Here is a 17,771-nt window from a genome sequence, read left to right on the forward strand (position 1 = left end):
TTTAAGAGTTATTCATCACCGTTTTCTGCATTGTGCCATGCTTAGTTCTTACAGTGACAGGGGGGGATCTGATCTGACCTGTACTTGATGTGATCAGCTCCCATTTTTTTTCGGAATTATGATTGAAGGTTTGCATGATGGGATAGCGACCTTCGGAGTACTCGTTAAACAACGTTGCGATGTTAAATAACGATTATATTTAGTGCCGTCAGTAAAATCGTCGGTTAGCATCACGTCGTTTAAAAATGCCTCCTGGTATATTAAAGGCCGTTGACTGAATATAAGAAGTTTCAACTGATCATGATTTAGCGTGTCTAAGTTACATTTGCCATTGTGTTGTCACACCTTTCTGATGTGGTTCAACCAGAGCTTTCAAAGTTCGTCTTTCCCGTGCCTAGCTTGCTTGGTTTTTGAGATCTTATGTAGAGTTACCAATGCCTTCCATCGCATGACGGCGGTGAAAAAGGACTATAGGGCGAAGCCTAGGGGGGTTATGTCTATATCCAGTCAAAACATTTCGACGCAAAAGCATTCCACTTAAGAGCATCGGCTAATTAACATTCGACTGAGGAGCGTTTCTGTTAATCAGTATTCGACCACAGCACATCTTCGTGGTTCACATTCTACGAAAAAAATGTTCCGCCAAAGTGGTATTTGACTAAAGGGTAATTTGGTAACTTGATATTCCACCAAAAAACCCTTGGGCACTTTGCACCCTGCTAAAGAACGTTTCGACTGATTGCCGTTTGAATAAAGAGTATTTGGCCAGATTGACACTCATTGAATGTGTATTTCAACTGTTAAACTTTTTCAATTTGATGTGTCGGCATGTTGCGGCATGTTCAAACTTTAGCGTTTCGCCTCATTGACACCGCGACAGGAGTGAGTCGCCTGTAAAGCAGTTAGTAGTATACATCGGGGAAAAATATCTGCAGGTAAACGCATTTCGGTTACATGCCCGGGTTGCAGCAGCGCAGAGTCGGAGGCAGCCACGAGAGCCGTCGGCCGGTGGGCGGGGCGACGGGGGCGGCGACCAATTACAGCTCGAGCTGCCGGGGGCTCGTCCCGCCGGCCGAGGAGCGAGGCGAGTCCGGTCAGTCACTGTGGCCAGTGGCGAAGAGACGGCGGAGGGCGGATGTTCGCGCTCGCGTGATCTGCCGGATCGTCGCAGGCGTGCCCAGCAAGCTTGTGAGTGACCTCTGGCCAGGTGGCCGCGGCCCTGCCGGAGAGACTACGTGCCTGGGACGACGGTGACTGCGCGGAAGGCGAACTGAGGTACGGCGTAGATGCGAACAGACTGGCGTGCCGGTTTTTAATGGCCTTGCCGCACAATAGGTAGCTACGGCGCGGGCATTACAGTTGCTGCTTAGTCTGTGCATTTAGGCTCAGCTGTCGCGCAAAGTTCGGGAGGGGCCGAGAGGCTGACGGTGCTAACGTTGGGTTGCGTGGTTACACATTACGCAAGACCGCTCCCAGCGCCTGCCTCGATCTAGATGCGTAAGTTCCTTCTTTAATTTATATTTCTCCCAAAACGGGTTTCGTTTTTTTTTGCCACCCATCCAGGCGCTCTGCTTCATCTATATGCATTCTCGCTATAACAAATGGAACGGAGGCTCCTAGCCCATAGGCACTGCGATGAACACTAGACCGCGCTCCACGGCACTCGTGCTGGTCTGAGTACCGCCCTTCTGCCGGACTTATGACGAAACAGCACCTAAAACCATACTTCCATCCACCTTGTTACTGACGGACATGACAGAGGTTGTCAGGGCACACACACCGGCACACATAACAGGCACACATAACGGAGACTGAAAATAGATTGGCATTACCATGCTTCCAGGCACAGCATTAAGCCATAGGCTAGCGTCTCTTGTGACACACAACTGGCGGGAACAGTTCCGTTGGCCCCGATTTCGCAGTCTATTCAAACATATACTCTACGTGTGATACTACATGGTGGTGACCAGAAAATACCAAAAGTGATTATGCGTCATGGCACATCGCTCGTGACAAACGTTTTACGCTTGAGATACTTGTTGTGAAGGTTTTTCATCAAGTAACATGAAGGCGTAAAGTTTGCACTATATCCATGTGTGCGGAAGCGGGACAGCGCGTTTCGTTACGCCATATCAAGCCTTTCTTCCTCCATCCATGGCATATAATTTGGTATATTTTATCGAGCAACTACGAAAGTTTGATCCGATTGTTGCAATATAGTCTAGTTGTGCCCTTGCCGGTATCGTACTGTGCCGTCAATCCCGTCCTGTGGCCGTGCCCAGACTGCTGACCACTTCTATCATCATTCTCATGCCGGGGTGCTGCTTCTGCCGCCGCTCTCAGCAGCATGCAGGCCCTTTTGTCACCGCCATCGGAGCTACAAGCTCTCTGTCATCGTTCCCGGGAACATGTGAAGCCCTTCCCCTCATCGCCGCGGGAGAACTTCGGTCCTTTTTGCTACCATTCCTCGGCAGCCTGTGAAACCCCTCTCCTCACCGTCGGCAGGAGCCCATAGGCCATTTTCATCGCCCTTCTCGGACAAGAACGTTCCTTCTCTTCCCGTGTCCTGGAACCTATGTCCGTGCCTGAGCCTGATTGGCCTATGCCACCGTTCCCGGGTCTCTACACCCCTTCCATCACCGCTCTCGGAAGTCTACATTGCGCTGCCGCTATACGCGCGCCATCAGACCCGTCGGGCTGTCAGGCGCCGTCTTTACCCCGGCTGCTGTCCTGAACCCACCCCGGCTCGAGCCCAGCACCCCCAGCACGCCGTGTCGACGCGCCTCCATGGGGGCCGTCGGTACCCCGGCCTGTTCTCACGGCGGCGGCGCGACCAGGTTCCCAGCACGCACTACAGACTGCTGTTTACAGAACAAGCCCCGTAACTGCAGACAAGACGTCATACGACTGTGGACTAAACCACAGGACTGCAGACTAAACCACAGGACCACAGACTAAATCACAGGACTGTAGACAAAACCAGGAAACTGCACACTAAACCGCGGAGCTACAGACAAAATCACAGGACTGCAGACAAAGCCAGAAGCTGCAGAGGAAACCTCATAACACACACTAAACTACTGCATTGTAGGCTGCAGGGCTGCAATGCTACAGACTTCAGACCACGGGCGTGAGAACAGGGGAGGGGAGCGTAATCGTCGCTTCCCACTTTTTAAAGCGTGTTTAAGATTGCCCATATGGCGATGCATGAAAAAAACGAAGGTCAAAATTGGCAGCGAACTATCTCCATCTGTGCTCTGCTGGAGTGGCAAACCTTTCTTGCACGCTCATTTTCTCGATTTTTGCTCGTTTCCAATGTCGCGGGAACTTGAACTTTGGAACGAAAAGTTCGTAGGCCTGCGAAAGTCGGAAAAATGAGCTCAAAAGTGGTGCCTACAGTCCGTAACAGCTAGCGCTGACGGACTGCGCTGCGGGCCGTCCACGAATGTTACGGACTAAGTACATGAAAGGAATACCTTTCACCATTTGCTTCGCTTTTTCCAGCGTGTGTCTTTTGTAATGTTTTAATACACTTCTTGGCCAAAATGTTAGAGCAATGAGCACTGTAAAAGCTATTAAAGATGCAACTTATCTGAGTGTGAAAGTTAAGGTGCCACTTATCAGATATTAACTTACCCATTGACCCGCGCCTTAAGCACCTGCGGGCTTAAAAGTGGCACTTCTAGGAAGAAATACCTCAGTAGTAATGAACGTTTGTGACTGACATAGCGGGCGGCGTTAGCCGTTTAGCGAGAAGTAGAGTGTTGGAAGTTAGAACTAGTGTGTCAAGATCATGCGGTATGCTGCTGACATATGCCTGTCTTGTAAACACAGCCTTGCAACTGTCTCGGTATTCAAGTACACAAATTGCTGAAACGTGTTTCCAAAGAGTCAGTGTGCTAAACGCCGCAGAAATAAATTAAAGCCATGGGATTATATTTCGTTGAATTCGTTTGCTAATGACATCATACTTGTATGCCCTTTTCCCTAAATAGAGTGTTCCAAGCTTTCACAGCGCTCATTGCTCTAGCATTTTGGCCAAGAAGTGTATTAAAACATCGCAGAACACACACACGTGGAAAAAGCGAAGCAAATGCCGAAAGGTATTGCTTTCATGGTGGCAGGCGGGGAGGACATCGATATTTCTCCCCTCGTAGCGGCTAATGGAAATCTACACTGAGTTATTCAGAAGGATTTGCAAGAACTGGCATCACCGATGAAGCCCAACTCTTCTGATCTATCTTCGGTTACAAAGTACGAACTAGCTAACAAACTGCGCTCAGGGTGGTGGAACGTAAAATCTAAATATATATTACCGGAGCAGGGGAAGTAAGCATCAGTCACAGCTTACCAGATCTCAATTTTGACGTGAAACGCCGTTTGCGGTGCATCGGGGCTGGAATCTCTGGCACATTTTATTCCATTAACAGGTGCACATTTTGCTCGGCTTTATAGGCGTCACCAAATACCGCTGCTGGCTGTTTAAGAAGCACACAAATCACGGCTTTTGTAGCCACAAGGCGAAAGAACAAAATCATATGGTGCCATTTCCAAACAAGAATTATATTTTTCGAGACGTGGCGCCCTGCTTTTTGTATATGCGTTGTACTTCGCAGAGTTTTGCTGCCATTTCCGATTGTCTAAGCTTAGCGCGTTTGCTCTGCGACCGCAGGCCAGTCATGATAACTCACGCGCTCTGTAGCACAACAATCCTTGACTGCACAGGCCGTCATTTATGTCGATTCCAGCGGATCTTCCTGAGAACCAGAACATCGTCGTTCTGCCAAGTTAGCTCGGAGCGATCCGGCCAGTTTTACGACCGTCTCCATCGTTGCCCATCAGCCAATGGGTTGTTGTATTTTTTCGGGCGGGATTCAAGGGCCCTCGTGGCAGGTCGTTGCAGCATCTCAATAGCTATCGACGGCGTTTATCGGCGCCATAAATTCGCACCCCAGCACGTCCAATAACCAGTTGGCATCTCGGCCGACCGTTTGGCATCTCCATCGACGTTGGATGATTACTGGCCATTATAACTGCGCCGGCCACAGCTTTTGTTTGCAGAGCGGCGCCCATGCCAGCACGCCATCCGTGCGCCGCATTCGCCGCCGATATTCGTTCGCCGCTTTCGCTGTTGATAGGGAGAGTTGTAGGGAGAGTGGAGAGACTTGTATCAGTTTTTACTCTGAGCTCCCTCCTGCTATAACTAGTTGGGAAAGGGCTAAAATTATTATAGCTGTAGACAGCTATAACTTTCAGCGTCATCTGTAGCGGTAAAGTTTTTGGAGAGCACGTCTTTGTTTTTTGGTAAATGACTTTTGAATGATCTCCTTTTGAATGACGCAATTTGCCCCACTCTGGGTTGGGTTGCATCACATGACTGTGCTGACATTTTTTGTCATAGAGTAAACTGCACCGCCAGAAAGCTGAATGTGCTGTGACATATAGACCCGAATACGCTCGTCTGTGCTGTTTCGTAACTTTTACGGGTCGTGCGGGTTCGGTGGGAGGGAGGGGGGGGGGGTCAGTTCGTCAGCCTTCCTCCTCCCCCGTCTTACTGCGCCGCTGCGTGCGTTGGTACCTGCATAAGGCGTACCGAGATGTCATGCGGTAACGGACCGCGACACATGAAGATCAATGCATGGGCAATGGCATGATAGCTGAATTACGAGTTGTGACATCCCATGGGCGTCAAGCATTTGATCTCAATTCGGACCACTGAATCCGTATGCACATTTGTCTTCAACAAGCTGGCTTGCACCAACTGGAACGTATCCAGGCATGCATGTTCTCGCTACCATGCTAAAAACCGAGTACATGATAAAAAAACAGATGTCTTCTTAGCTACCGTAAGTATTTCACAAAGGTAAAAGGCACAGATGTGCGTGTACTGTATGAATACCACAGCCAGGCTCACTACATTTGTCATTTATAGCAACACAGGCAATTAGATGTGTCAAACGACCTACGCTTTTTATATTTGTGAGCAATAGTAAGTCTTTACCCTTTTGATTGGAGGTATTTATGGAATCAGCGTCAACGCCAAGCGGTCTTTGTTGCCTGAGACTGGGCATTACCATCCGATCGTAGAGCTCCGGGACAGCAGAAGAGTCTTCCGTTGAAAGCTTAACGTCTCCCAATGCTCGTCACGTCACGTCCATATGAGCTCCTCTGGGCACCCGCAATGGATATGAGCGAAAAAGAGAGTACTGAGCGAGTAAGAAACTACTGCAACACGGCAGGCTTAAAGTACAGTTCAGCGGTGTATTTGCCACCGCGCCACAAAAAGAGTGTCGAAGAATGAAATTGACACGTTTTGCACGGTGTGCTCCTGGGCATTAGAAATATTGACGTGGTGTTGATTGACTTTTGCGAATAAATCTTTCCATGACGCAGCTTCAAATCGTCGAGTCTTCTCAACGCCGCCAACTTTTTCGATATGGGTTTTGAACCACTACCTTTAGGTGCACTGAAGGTCGGCTATTTATGACGGCAGGACTCCCAGCCCATCACTACATGTGGGTTTTGAACCACTACCTTTAGGTGCACTGAAGGTCGGCTATTTATGACGGCAGGACTTCCAGCCCATCACTACATGTGGGTTTTGAACCCCTACCTTTAGGTGCACTGAAGGTCGGCTATTTATGACGGCAGGACTTCCAGCCCATCACTACATGTGGGTTTTGAACCCCCACCTTTAGGTGCACTGAAGGTCGGCTATTTATGACGGCAGGACTCCCAGCCCATCACTACGAAAGACCGAGTTTCAAGACTTGTCTTGCTTATGCCAACCTTTAGCACGCTTTAAAACCTTAGTCACGCTGTTAAACACGGCCACTGGGGATCCATTTGACCACCAGTCTTTACCCACTCGGTGCTTCCAATTACTGACACGTCTGTTGACAAGGTGGTAAAAGTTCAAGTTTTACTTTTATAAAGAGGCACATAGTGGCGGTGCACTCAGGGAACTTGTCATATGCGATCGCCCGTACGTGTCAAGCCGCACCATTCTACATAAAGTCGTCTTTATATGTCTCGGACCACCTTCGATGTACGATGAACGATACATCGTTTCGTTGATCAAAAGGGGTGTAAAAACAAAGCTGTTTTTCTGCGACATACACTACATTTCAAGTTTTTCACAAAAGAGGCAGCTTTACATTACCGTGCAATCGGAGGCCATTTCTCGACAGCGAGATCAATTTTGGAATCAACGAAAAAGTCAAAAAGTTTTCCGTTTATTTTAGCCATGGGGACGCAACTTTGAATGACCTAAAACCGAGAGGAAATCAAATTTAATTTTGGGGGTATGCTAGGTCAACCCTGCCTGCTCAGGCCTTAAACGGCTTAAGAATTTGACACCACTGCTTGTCACGCCATTTCATTTCAAACCAGAATGGTGAATGCAGTGCGATTAAACCTAAACCTGGCAATGGCAAAAGCGAGCGTGGTCACTAGTCAGAAACGTCAACACATTCTGAAAATTAGCCTGCGCAGTTTTTTTATTATTACTTTTTGTCTACTTCTTTGCTATCACAGCAAGGTATTAATGCGACAATTTCTAACGTCGGGAACAAAGCGACAGCCTCCTTCATGCCCATTGTCACTGGAATTGACATGTTTCCACAAATCGTTCGCAAGAATGCCCTACACGCACAAAATGTCCTGACCCGCTACAGCCACTGGCGAGTGCATCAGCTGACAGGTGAATCCCTAAACCACCAGTCGCCGAGGTAACAAGGTGTCATTTTTGCTGGTGGTTAATCGCGCTCCGTGTCTTCACTAAACTGATGATCGGCTGCAGCCCGGGATCGCACCTGGGGCTGCGAGCGGCGGTAATCCGACGGCCATTTGAGGCACCTGAGGCCACCTGATGGCCACGGCCACCTGAGGCCGCCTGATGGCCACGGTCACCTGAGGCCGTCTGAGGCCGGCGCTTACGGCCACCAGAGGCCACCTGATGGCCACGGCCACCTGAGGCCGCCTGATGGCCACGGTCACCTGAGGCCGCCTGAGGCCGGCGCTTACGGCCACCAGAGGCCACCTGATGGCCACGGCCACCTGAGGCCGCCTGATGGCCACGGTCACCTGAGGCCGGCTGAGGCCGGCGCTTACGGCCACCAGAGGCCGCCTGATGGCCACGGCCACCTGAGGCCGCCTGAGGCCGGCGTTGACAGTCACCTGAGGCCGCCTGAGGCCGGCGTTGACAGTCACCTGAGGCCGCCTGAGGCCGGCGTTGACAGTCACCTGAGGCCGCCTGAGGCCGGCGTTGACAGTCACCTGAGGCCGCCTGAGGCCGGCGCTGACGGCCACCAGAGGCCACCTGATGACCACGGCCACCTGAGGCCGCCTGATGGCCACGGTCACCTGAGGCCGCCTGAGGCCGGCGCTTACGGCCACCAGAGGCCACCTGATGGCCACGGCCACCTGAGGCCGCCTGATGGCCACGGCCACCTGAGGCCGCCTGAGGCCGGCGCTTACGGCCACCAGAGGCCACCTGATGGCCACGGCCACCTGAGGCTGCCTGAGGCCGGCGCTGACGGCCACATGAGGCCACCTGAGTCCGGCGCTGACGGTCACCTGAGGCCACCTGAGGCCGGCGCTGACGGCCACCTGAGGCCGCCTGAGGCCGGCGCTGACGGCCACCTGAGGCCGCCTGAGGCCGCGCCTCTCCGGGCTCCTACCGCTGACGAGACGCCGACGACTGCGCTGTCAGGCTCAGGCGGTGAGCGCTCTGTCTCGCGCACGGTCTGTCCGCGGACAACAGAACCTGACGCCGCACTGGCGCTCGGTCCCTCCGGGGCCGGCATGCTGGCGCCCGGTCCCCCTGATCCCTCGGGAGCCGGCGTGCTGGCCCCCGGTCCCCAGGCCGACGTGCTGTTACCTGGTTCCCGTGATCCCCCGGGCCGACGTGCTGGCGCCCGGTCTCCCTAGTCCCTCGGGGGCCGACGCGCTGGCGCCCGGTCTCCCTAGTACCTCGGGGCCGGCATGCTGGCGCCCGGTTCTCTGCCGGATGGTGTGCTGGCGCCCGATCCCCGAGGTCCCCCGGGGACCGGCATGCTGGCGCCCGGTTCTCTGCCGGATGGTGTGCTGGCGCCCGATCCCCGAGGTCCCCGGGGACCGGTGTGCTGGTGCCGCGGTGGCCCGCCGCCGCGCCGCCGCTCCTGAGCAGCGCCCAGCGCGTGTTGGCCACGAGTGAGACGATCGTCAGATCTGCCGCGCTGCGTAAATGGTGCCTGTTTGGGCCGGAGTCGGCGCGCCGGCCCGCCGCCGGTGGACGGCCCCTGAGCCAGCCGCCGCTGACCGCTCGCGCGCGCGCGCGTTCAAGTATGCATTTGTGACGGCGTGTGGGCGCCGCGCACCCGCCGCCACGGGGCGGGGCTGGCTTCGGATGGAGGACGACGATCAGTAAGCGTTGATGAGTGCTGCTACGACCAGCTACGACGTGGGTTTGGATGGAGGCCGACGATCGGTAAGCGTTGATGAGTGCTGCTACGACCGCGGTGACACGCATGAAGGAGATGTGCAAGGGTGTGTGAGATGTGTCAGATGAGCGTCAATACGACTGCGTGTGAAGGGGATGGAGGCGAAGATTTTAGCTTGCGGGAAACTGGTCAGTACTCCCGAGTTTTGGAGCTGTCCGTTGGGGAGAAACAGGAAAGACAGGGCATGGAAAGAGCGATGCAAATGTCATGAACTAGTACTGTGTCGCTGAGTGTAATGTATGCCTCACACTAGAGCCGTCCGCCACAAAACATTCGTAGTATTAAACTTTGTGGGCAGTGCAGTTTTTCATCAAAACACCGCATAGTGAACACGGATGCCGTTGCATATCTGGCCACTGGTGGCGTACCCGCGCCGAGTGACGGGAGCTGGTGTTGACAGGGTCGGCCCGGCCGTGCAGACATGTCGACCGGTCCCGCGGCGGGATGACCGGCCGCGTGCTCTTGCCCGTGCCGCCCTAATGGAGACAAATTGCTCGCTTAACGATGTAAACACGCCGGAGCCGGCCTCGGCCATCCGATCTGCGGCACCCGAGCAATTCCGCCGGAGCAAAACAGACCGTGATGACGGCCGGGTGTCCGCTGCAGTGTCGGCGCGGCTGCCGCGGCTACGCTGCAGCACGCGACGGGTGTCATCGCCAATTTGTGAGATGGGTTCAGTTGGCGCGTCCAGATGACAAGGCCGTAATGTGCGGGAGATGTGGTTTGGAGTGTGGTCTTATGCGCTGCAGGAGGTTGACTGTAAGTGGTGTATTATGTTTGCGGCCGTTGCCGTGAGTGTGATAAATCCATCAATACTTTTCACCATGTGCATCGAATGAACTCGGACAGAAATCAGAACTTTGAAATGAAGTTTCACGTATTCCCTGACGAATGATGGCCAGGCACAAAACACGCTGTCACTCTGGTCGGACCAGCTACAAGTAGCGTGCCACAGTCCACCTCATGCGACAAGTGACTGCTCTGAGGCGCCGTGTATGTCGAGTCACTGGGTATCGATGCAGCCTGCCGGCGTCTGGACCGTCTCCCACGTCCGGACCGCAGGCCGGGGCTGTCAGCCGCACACGAGTCAGGACGGCACGCGCGCGGGCAACGTTCGTTGTGCCGACGCCGGGCAGCCGCCGCGCGGAAGACAAATACGGCACAGGGGAGGCGGGTGTGGTGCAGGGTTGCGCCCGCTTCTGCCGTCGGCGGCGGCAGCGCGGCACAGCTCTGGGTCCGCGCCGGCGAGCTGCTCCCTGCGGACAGGAGACAGAGACCTCCATGACAGGAACAGGGGCTTCAGGAGCTGGCAGCCCCCCGGGCCAGCCGCCGTTGACTGCTCACGCGCGCACTCGCTGAGGATATGCTGTTTGTGAATGCCACAAACAGCATATCGAAGCCACTTCAATGCCACAAACAACATGCGAGCTTAGTCCTGCATAAACAGCACGCTGATTCCAGGACCTGCTGATCCTGGAATCAGCAGGACCAGCTGGTTCCGGGAGGCGTGAGGGGACCAGCTGGTTCCACGAAACATGCGGGGACCAGCTGGTCCCAGGAGACCCCGGAGACCAGCTAGTCCCAGGAGACCCCGGAGACCAGCTAGTCCCAGGAGACCCCGGAGACTAGCTAGTCCCAGGAGACTCCGGAGACCAGCTAGTCCCAGGAGACCCCGGAGACCAGCTAGTCCCAGGAGACCACGGAGACCAGCTAGTCCCAGGAGGTATTGCGGCATGAGTCAGCGGCTTGGCGCGCAGAGCCCGCCCCCAGCGAGGTCAGTTGCGGAGGGCTGTTTTGACACCTTCCTCGGATGCACGAGCATTCGATTGCCAGGCAAACAAACATTGACGTGTGTCAAAACAAGGACATGTTTGCTGTGGCCGTGCTATTTACTGGCCATTTCTAAACATATACAAAGCTAACGATGAAATGCACTTAACTGTGGAGTCTGCTAGTGCTTTTTATAGAATGGATGGATGTGAAATGCGTTCACTCTGTTCAAGTCGTCATGGATGGACCTGTTTGACAACAAGTCGTAAAACTCACGCTATGGAAGAAATAACGTGCGCGCGAAATCGTTCTGACAAGCTATGATCGATACCAGTTAGTTATCAGCTCCTGACTACTCAAATGATCTCAATACGACGCGGAGCTTCTAGCTCAATGAAAGATCTTTTCCAGCTATCAGGAGCTGGATTTATCATAGTAATGCACGTGTGGGGGAGCAAACTACGTGGTTTGCGCTTCGCTGGGTAAAAAACGCCATAGCTTGCGTAAGCCGATATCACACCAAAGTAAAATCCAAAGCCAAAATAAGCTGTGAGAGCGCGAGACAACATCTTCGCCTATGACAGATCTCCGCGCCTGGAGCTCGTCGTACCTCGGGAGTCAAACAATTACCTGCTAATGCCAACACAACCAAATCATCTGCTGGTAGCGCCGTTATGCGGCGCCAGCACAGTTGCTGCTAATCATCTGGACGTAAATTTCATTTATCCGTTACTTCACTACAATAACTGCATACTAGGAGCTTAGTCCAGGCTCTGATTGCCATTGTACTGCGCTACCTACCGGCAGTAGCGCTGCCCTCTGTTGACGTACACTCCGCCTACGACACGGAATCCTATCAGCTCACATCACTCAAGCCGCGCCGACATCGCCCAGGAAGTGGTCAGCGCCGGGTTTGGTTCCGACAGCGCCGGGTTCAGCCCCGACAGCGCCAGGTTCAGCCCCGACAGCGCCGGGTTCAGCTCTGACAGCGCCGGGTTCAGCTCCGACAGCGCCGGGTTCAGCTCCGACAGCGCCGGGTTCAGCTCCGACAGCGCCGGGCTCGGCTCCGACAGCGCCGGGCTCGGCTCCGACAGCGCCGGGCTCGGCTCCGACAGCGCCGGGTTCAGCTCCGACAGCGCCGGGTTCAGCTACGACAGCGCCGGGCTCGGCTCCGACAGCGCCGGGCTCGGCTCCGACAGCGCCGGGTTCAGCTCCGACAGCGCCGGGTTCAGCTCCGACAGCGCCGGGCTCGGCTCCGACAGCGCCGGGCTCGGCTCCGACAGCGCCGGGTTCAGCTACGACAGCGCCGGGCTCGGCCCCGACAGCGCCGGGTTCAGCTACGACAGCGCCGGGTTCAGCTCCGACAGCGCCGGGTTCGGCTACGACAGCGCCGGGTTCGGCTCCGACCGCGTAGCTCTCGGCGTGACGTCAGCGGCGCCGAAGCGGCGCGGCGGCTTTGATTAACGAGCGTGCAGCTCTGTGTGGGCCGCTGGTCCTCGGACTGACCAGTCGGGGGTCCGCCGTGGTGGGTCGAGAAGCTGCAGAATGAGCCTCGAACCGCCGACTCACGACGCTGTCATCAGTCATAACCCGATTTGCGAATGGTCGCTCATGCTGCGACCAGCAGCGGGCCTGCCACTGACAGACGGCATTCTGTTTGATGTCCCGTTTTGTTCAGGCCGCTGTCCTCCACGCGCTGTTCACATAGGTATTCGCCTGCCACGTGGCTGTTGCTTCATCGGTTCTCACGTCTCCGGTGGCTCTTGGTGAGGCACTCTCTCATACTTCTTCATATTTTGGCCCGTAAGAGTCGTCTCCTCCTCACCCTTCGTCATGAAATTTCGTCACCTTTCACCCTTCGTCAATGAACCGACTTTCCCCTTTTCCTCTCCGCCGCCATACCCCCCCCCCCCCTCTCTCTCTCCCTTTCCGTCCGTCTCTGCGCGATATCCTGGTTTCTCTCAACCATCAAATGGGGCAATGTGTACCTCCCTTCCGCCTTTCTCTTCACTAATTCTTCCTTCCTCTGGTCCTTCATTCCTCCACAGCCTCAATTTTCCTGGGTCAGTCTCTCACCGTCCGAATTTCTGTATCCTTCCTTCATGCATTCGCACCCCCATCACTGTTAACGAAGCTCCGCAGTATTATGTTGCCCTATCCCTCTGTCTCTCCGTCTTTTTGTTCCCGCTCGTCTGTCCCTCCATCCCTCTATCCCATGGTTACCCATGCTCTATCCGTCCCTCCACGCCTCTTTGTTCCTTCAACCCCGCGTCCCTTCTGATATCGGCCCTTCCGTCTCCATGCTCCTCCATGCTCTTGGCTCTCCCTCTCTGTGCATTGGTTCCTCTCCCTATCTGTCCCTCCGTCCCGCAATACTTTTGTCCACATCCTTCTGTCTCCGTCCATTTGTCTTCCGTCTGACCATCCATGTTTTCGTCCTTTCATTCTTCATCACCACCTTCACCATGCCTCTCCATTCTTCCTCTCCTCCTTCCCGGTTGTCCCCTCCCTCCATCCTTCGCGCCTCTTTCTTCATGATCCCTCTATCCCTCGGGACCCGCCCCTGGGTCGCGGTCGGGCGCCGGGAATGTCTCAATCGCAGCGCAGCCGGACCTGTTTGTGACGCGGCCGCCCGCGGCCGAACATGACGGCTCGATTAATAGCGGCGATTTATGGCGCGGACCGCAGGCGCGCCGCGATCGTATCGACGCTGCAGACGGACGCCGACCTCCCACCGGCCGGTGGCGAGTGCGGCGCGGCGGCGGGGACGAGCGCGGCGCGGCCAGAGGCGAACTCGGCGCGTCGGGATGGACGGACGGCGCCGCCGACTTAGAGGCGGCGACAGCCTTGAGACCACAAAAGGCGAATTCCCAGCGGCAGTGGGAGAGGCAATCATTTTCGCATGCGCAGCGGTGTGCTCTGCGGGCAGACAATGTCGGTCTTCCGGGCCCGCACGAAGTCAGTTTGCTCTGACTTGTCTGAGGACAGTGGAACCGTCGTGGGGCCGGCTACGTCCTCATTCGTGGCGCCGCAGCGGCTGCCGAAGCTGCGTGGGTACGCTGAGCCGGCATAGGCGCTCGGCCGACGTTGCCGGACAGTGCAGCGCTCGCTTCCGACCGGTTCTCTCCTGATACCCACCGCACCTCCTCCGATCAGCGCCGACCCCGCCCCTGTGACCGCTCCTATCCTTGCACCGATGCCGCCGCTGTAATCGCTCCTGTCCCGGCGTCCGTCTCTCTGTCGCTGGCTATAAATTCTCCCAGCGTCGATGTGGGATTGTGTAGCTGGTGTGTAATGGCCTGGAACTGGCGCCTCGTTTACGACCTGACCTGTTATTGGATGGCGGGTACGTGTCGGGCCGCTGCCGGAGGCGCGCGGGCGTGAGCGCGGGCCACACGCAATCCCTTTTGCCATGGAAGAGATCAGGAGTCTGCGGCGCGGCTGAGAATGCAGGGGCGTGAGGCCGCGGCCATCATGGGCGGGCGTCTCGCTAGACACGGTCGTCGAGGGCGGGAGCGACTGACCAACTGCAGTGCGACCGCAACTTCGGTTGATGCGCTGCACATTGCAGGTGTCGTTGAAGTTATGATACATGGTAAAGTATGCACACCCTTCGGAAGACGACAGCTGATCGGAGTCGCAAGGGCTTTACGCCGCAGTAAATTCGCCGCGTTGTCAAGTTGCACACTAGGAGCTCTCTCAACATATTCTGCATCCGACAGCAATGCGCGCCAGGGCATCGGCACTCCAGACGCCGCCTCATCATCTAGCCCCTTTGTCCTGAGCCTGACACCAACTGAAGCCACCGTCAGCGTGGCATGCGAGACACATTGTTGAGACCAGAACTGACAGCCGCTTTGTGCTGCCGGGGTGACCTCAGCGGGCGCGGCCAATCGCCTCTGTCGTCGGTGGCCGAGCTCAGCTGGCGGGGCAGCCCTCTGCGGGCGACGCCGCCGCCCCTGGGGACATGGTGACCGGGTGGCTCCGCCGGCGCGACAGAGGGGTACTGACGCCAGGGAGCCGCCTACTGGGGGGATTATCTCTGTATTTACGGGCGGGGCGCGCCGACGGCTGTGGGTTGCCCTGTCCAGTGGCCGGGCTGCGTGGGTCCCGTGTCTGGGGCCAGATGGACGGTCTGATCGGGAGATCGCAGACGGTGCACTGTGGTGCCGGGCCGGTCCGCGGTGCTCGCAGCCGGATCGATGCAGACAGCTTATTGCAATGACTCATCCGCAGCAGCGGGACGCGTCCGCACGAAGCCAGCGGTCAAGTGGGGTGCTGGGATTCAGCGCACGCCTCGCATTCCGGAGGCCCGGCGAGAAAAACGCGCACAAGAAAACTGACGGACGGATGGGGATCCGGAGACGTGGCCGGAGTATCTAATGATGTCTTGGAGTACTTTTGGTGCATGCGTATGACTGGGGGGGGGGGGGGGGGAGAAGCATGACGTACCGAATGGTCCCCAATGCCAAACCCCTAAGTTGCATTTTCACGAATAAAGACGCATTCAGGATATTTGAAGCGACCGACAGGTGTCTGAGCGGCAGCTGTATCTGTCATGGGCTCAACGGGCTATTAACGCTGCATGTTAATGAAGTGCCGTATACTGAAGAGCCGTTTTCAAATCAAGTATTGCTCGAAACATGACGCTAATAAACGTACCGCATCACTGTGACTGCATCAGTTTCGCTAGTTGTCCCTGCATTCTCGTTCGCGTATGTTCTTGTCATACACCGCAGACCTAAGGTCATAGCATTGCTCTATGTATGAATATTTGAGGACAACTGCCTACCCAGGCGAATCAAGATCTATCCAGAGCTAAAGAACAGTCACAGCAGTATAGACCATCCCACCAGGGGCACCTAAATATAAGCTCAATAATTGTATGTGCATGGTACATCTGCATACAGGGACACGGAGGATATCGAGCATATCATCGATAAGGGCCCGCTCCAAACCTGTACAAGCTACAAAGTTCAGATTCGGCATACATTTGCACACAATAATGTTTCGAGTAACCAAATGGTTCTTTTGTAAGGTACAGCAAGAACAACATGTGAACTTTGTAAGGTCAACTTCCTGCAAATTCATGCGGCCGCCGAAGGCATATTTATACATGAAGCAGGTGTGCAATCGGATGTCATTTATTTGCGTCTTGCGCCGCATGTAAAATTCAACGCCAAGAATTAAACAAAAATAATGTGAAATACTCAAAAGCTGTTAAGATATTCATAGCCAATAACTTGTAGGTTATTTGAGAAAAAGTGTGTTCTGAACTATGCGGTCCAAAACATACCTTCAATGGAACAATAGCATCAGAGGCAATAAACATCAGCTGTGTGCACCCAGGTGACCTTAATGAATGATTCTGTTGGGCCGAGAAAAGATCGCGGGATGTATGAGGAACGGGACCAGCCAGGTAGCCCGTGCTCGCGCTTCTTATCTTGTTTCTTTCCCACAGACTATTTCCAACCCCAGGCGATAAAGAGGGACCTTTGCACGTGCGGTTGTGCATAAAACGGCACCAACTCCAAGCTGAATTTGGTCCTGCTGAAAAATTTGGTCCTGCTGAATTGCGATGGACGCACACATGTCGATCAGGAGCCCGAGCGGCCGCTCTCTGCAGCCGTTGACCGTGACCCCTGGATCGGCCTGACCGGGACTGGAGGCGGCGCGTCCCGATACCATCTGGAGAGCGCGTGACAGGCGCCAAACCCATCTTTACGGCCGGTAAATAACGGCCAGGCCGCCGCCCCGACGGGTCCTGACGCGGGCCGGCGCCACGGGAGCCGCCGCCGCCGCCGCCGCCCCGACGGGTCCTGACGCGGGCCGGCGCCACGGGAGCCGCCGCCGCCGCCACCACCGCCGCCCCCGGCCGAGGGCTCGCGGAGGTCGCCCTGCCGGGTATGAGGTGGCGCTGCCGGGCCGCCAGCTGGCTGCTCGCGGCGGTGCTCCACGCGGCTCGTGCACTAGACTGGATGGAGCATGCGACGGCGACACGGCTCATCGGAGAGAGGTAGCACACTGCACGCACGCGGGGCGCAATATTCACGCCCGCAGTACTGTGTCCTTTCGACGGCTTGACCTTCAGCAGCTCCGACGGCGGTCGAGTCGGCGTTGGGCTATCCATTCTCATGAGGCGGGCAGCTTGCTGTAACTGAGGAAACAACGTACAGCCCCGCTAGCTGTGAGTTACCTGCTTACATGCTATGTTCGTAGTGCAATGCCGGCCTGTATGAACAGCAGGTCGATCATTGCACGTACACCGAGCAGAAACCCGCACACAGAGCGGCCCGCTACGAAACGTGGGCTGTGGGGCGAACCGCACCCACGCTGGAAGTCATAACTTATTGAAATGAAACTGGCATGGGATGAAGCGATTGCCCGCCCCATTAATCTTGAGCAATTGCTTGTGAAGCGAAGTTGGCACGATATGCACGGAGCCATTTGCCGGTGTGAAATGTGAGCCTGGCGATGGCGGCGGGCCTGGGCCAGTTCTCGGAACGCGTCCGGCTATGC

At 55.6% G+C, this 17,771-nt stretch overlaps 1 protein-coding gene across 1 annotated transcript in view; it reads left to right on the forward strand.

Moving 5' to 3' along the window:
* Positions 1-1,127: 1,127 nt before the first annotated feature.
* LOC119099034 (interference hedgehog) overlaps positions 1,128-17,771 on the forward strand; it is a 60,371-nt gene continuing 43,727 nt past the window's right edge. Inside the window, exon 1 of the mRNA XM_037222087.1 lies at positions 1,128-1,275. The gene's annotated coding sequence lies outside the window, so the exon portion shown is untranslated. The remainder of the gene's footprint in view (positions 1,276-17,771) is intronic.

Source organism: Pollicipes pollicipes, unplaced genomic scaffold (genome assembly GCF_011947565.3).
Source record: "Pollicipes pollicipes isolate AB1234 unplaced genomic scaffold, Ppol_2.1 Scaffold_2555;HRSCAF=2994_pilon_pilon_pilon, whole genome shotgun sequence".
In the NCBI taxonomy this organism is placed as follows: Eukaryota; Metazoa; Arthropoda; class Thecostraca; order Pollicipedomorpha; family Pollicipedidae; genus Pollicipes; species Pollicipes pollicipes.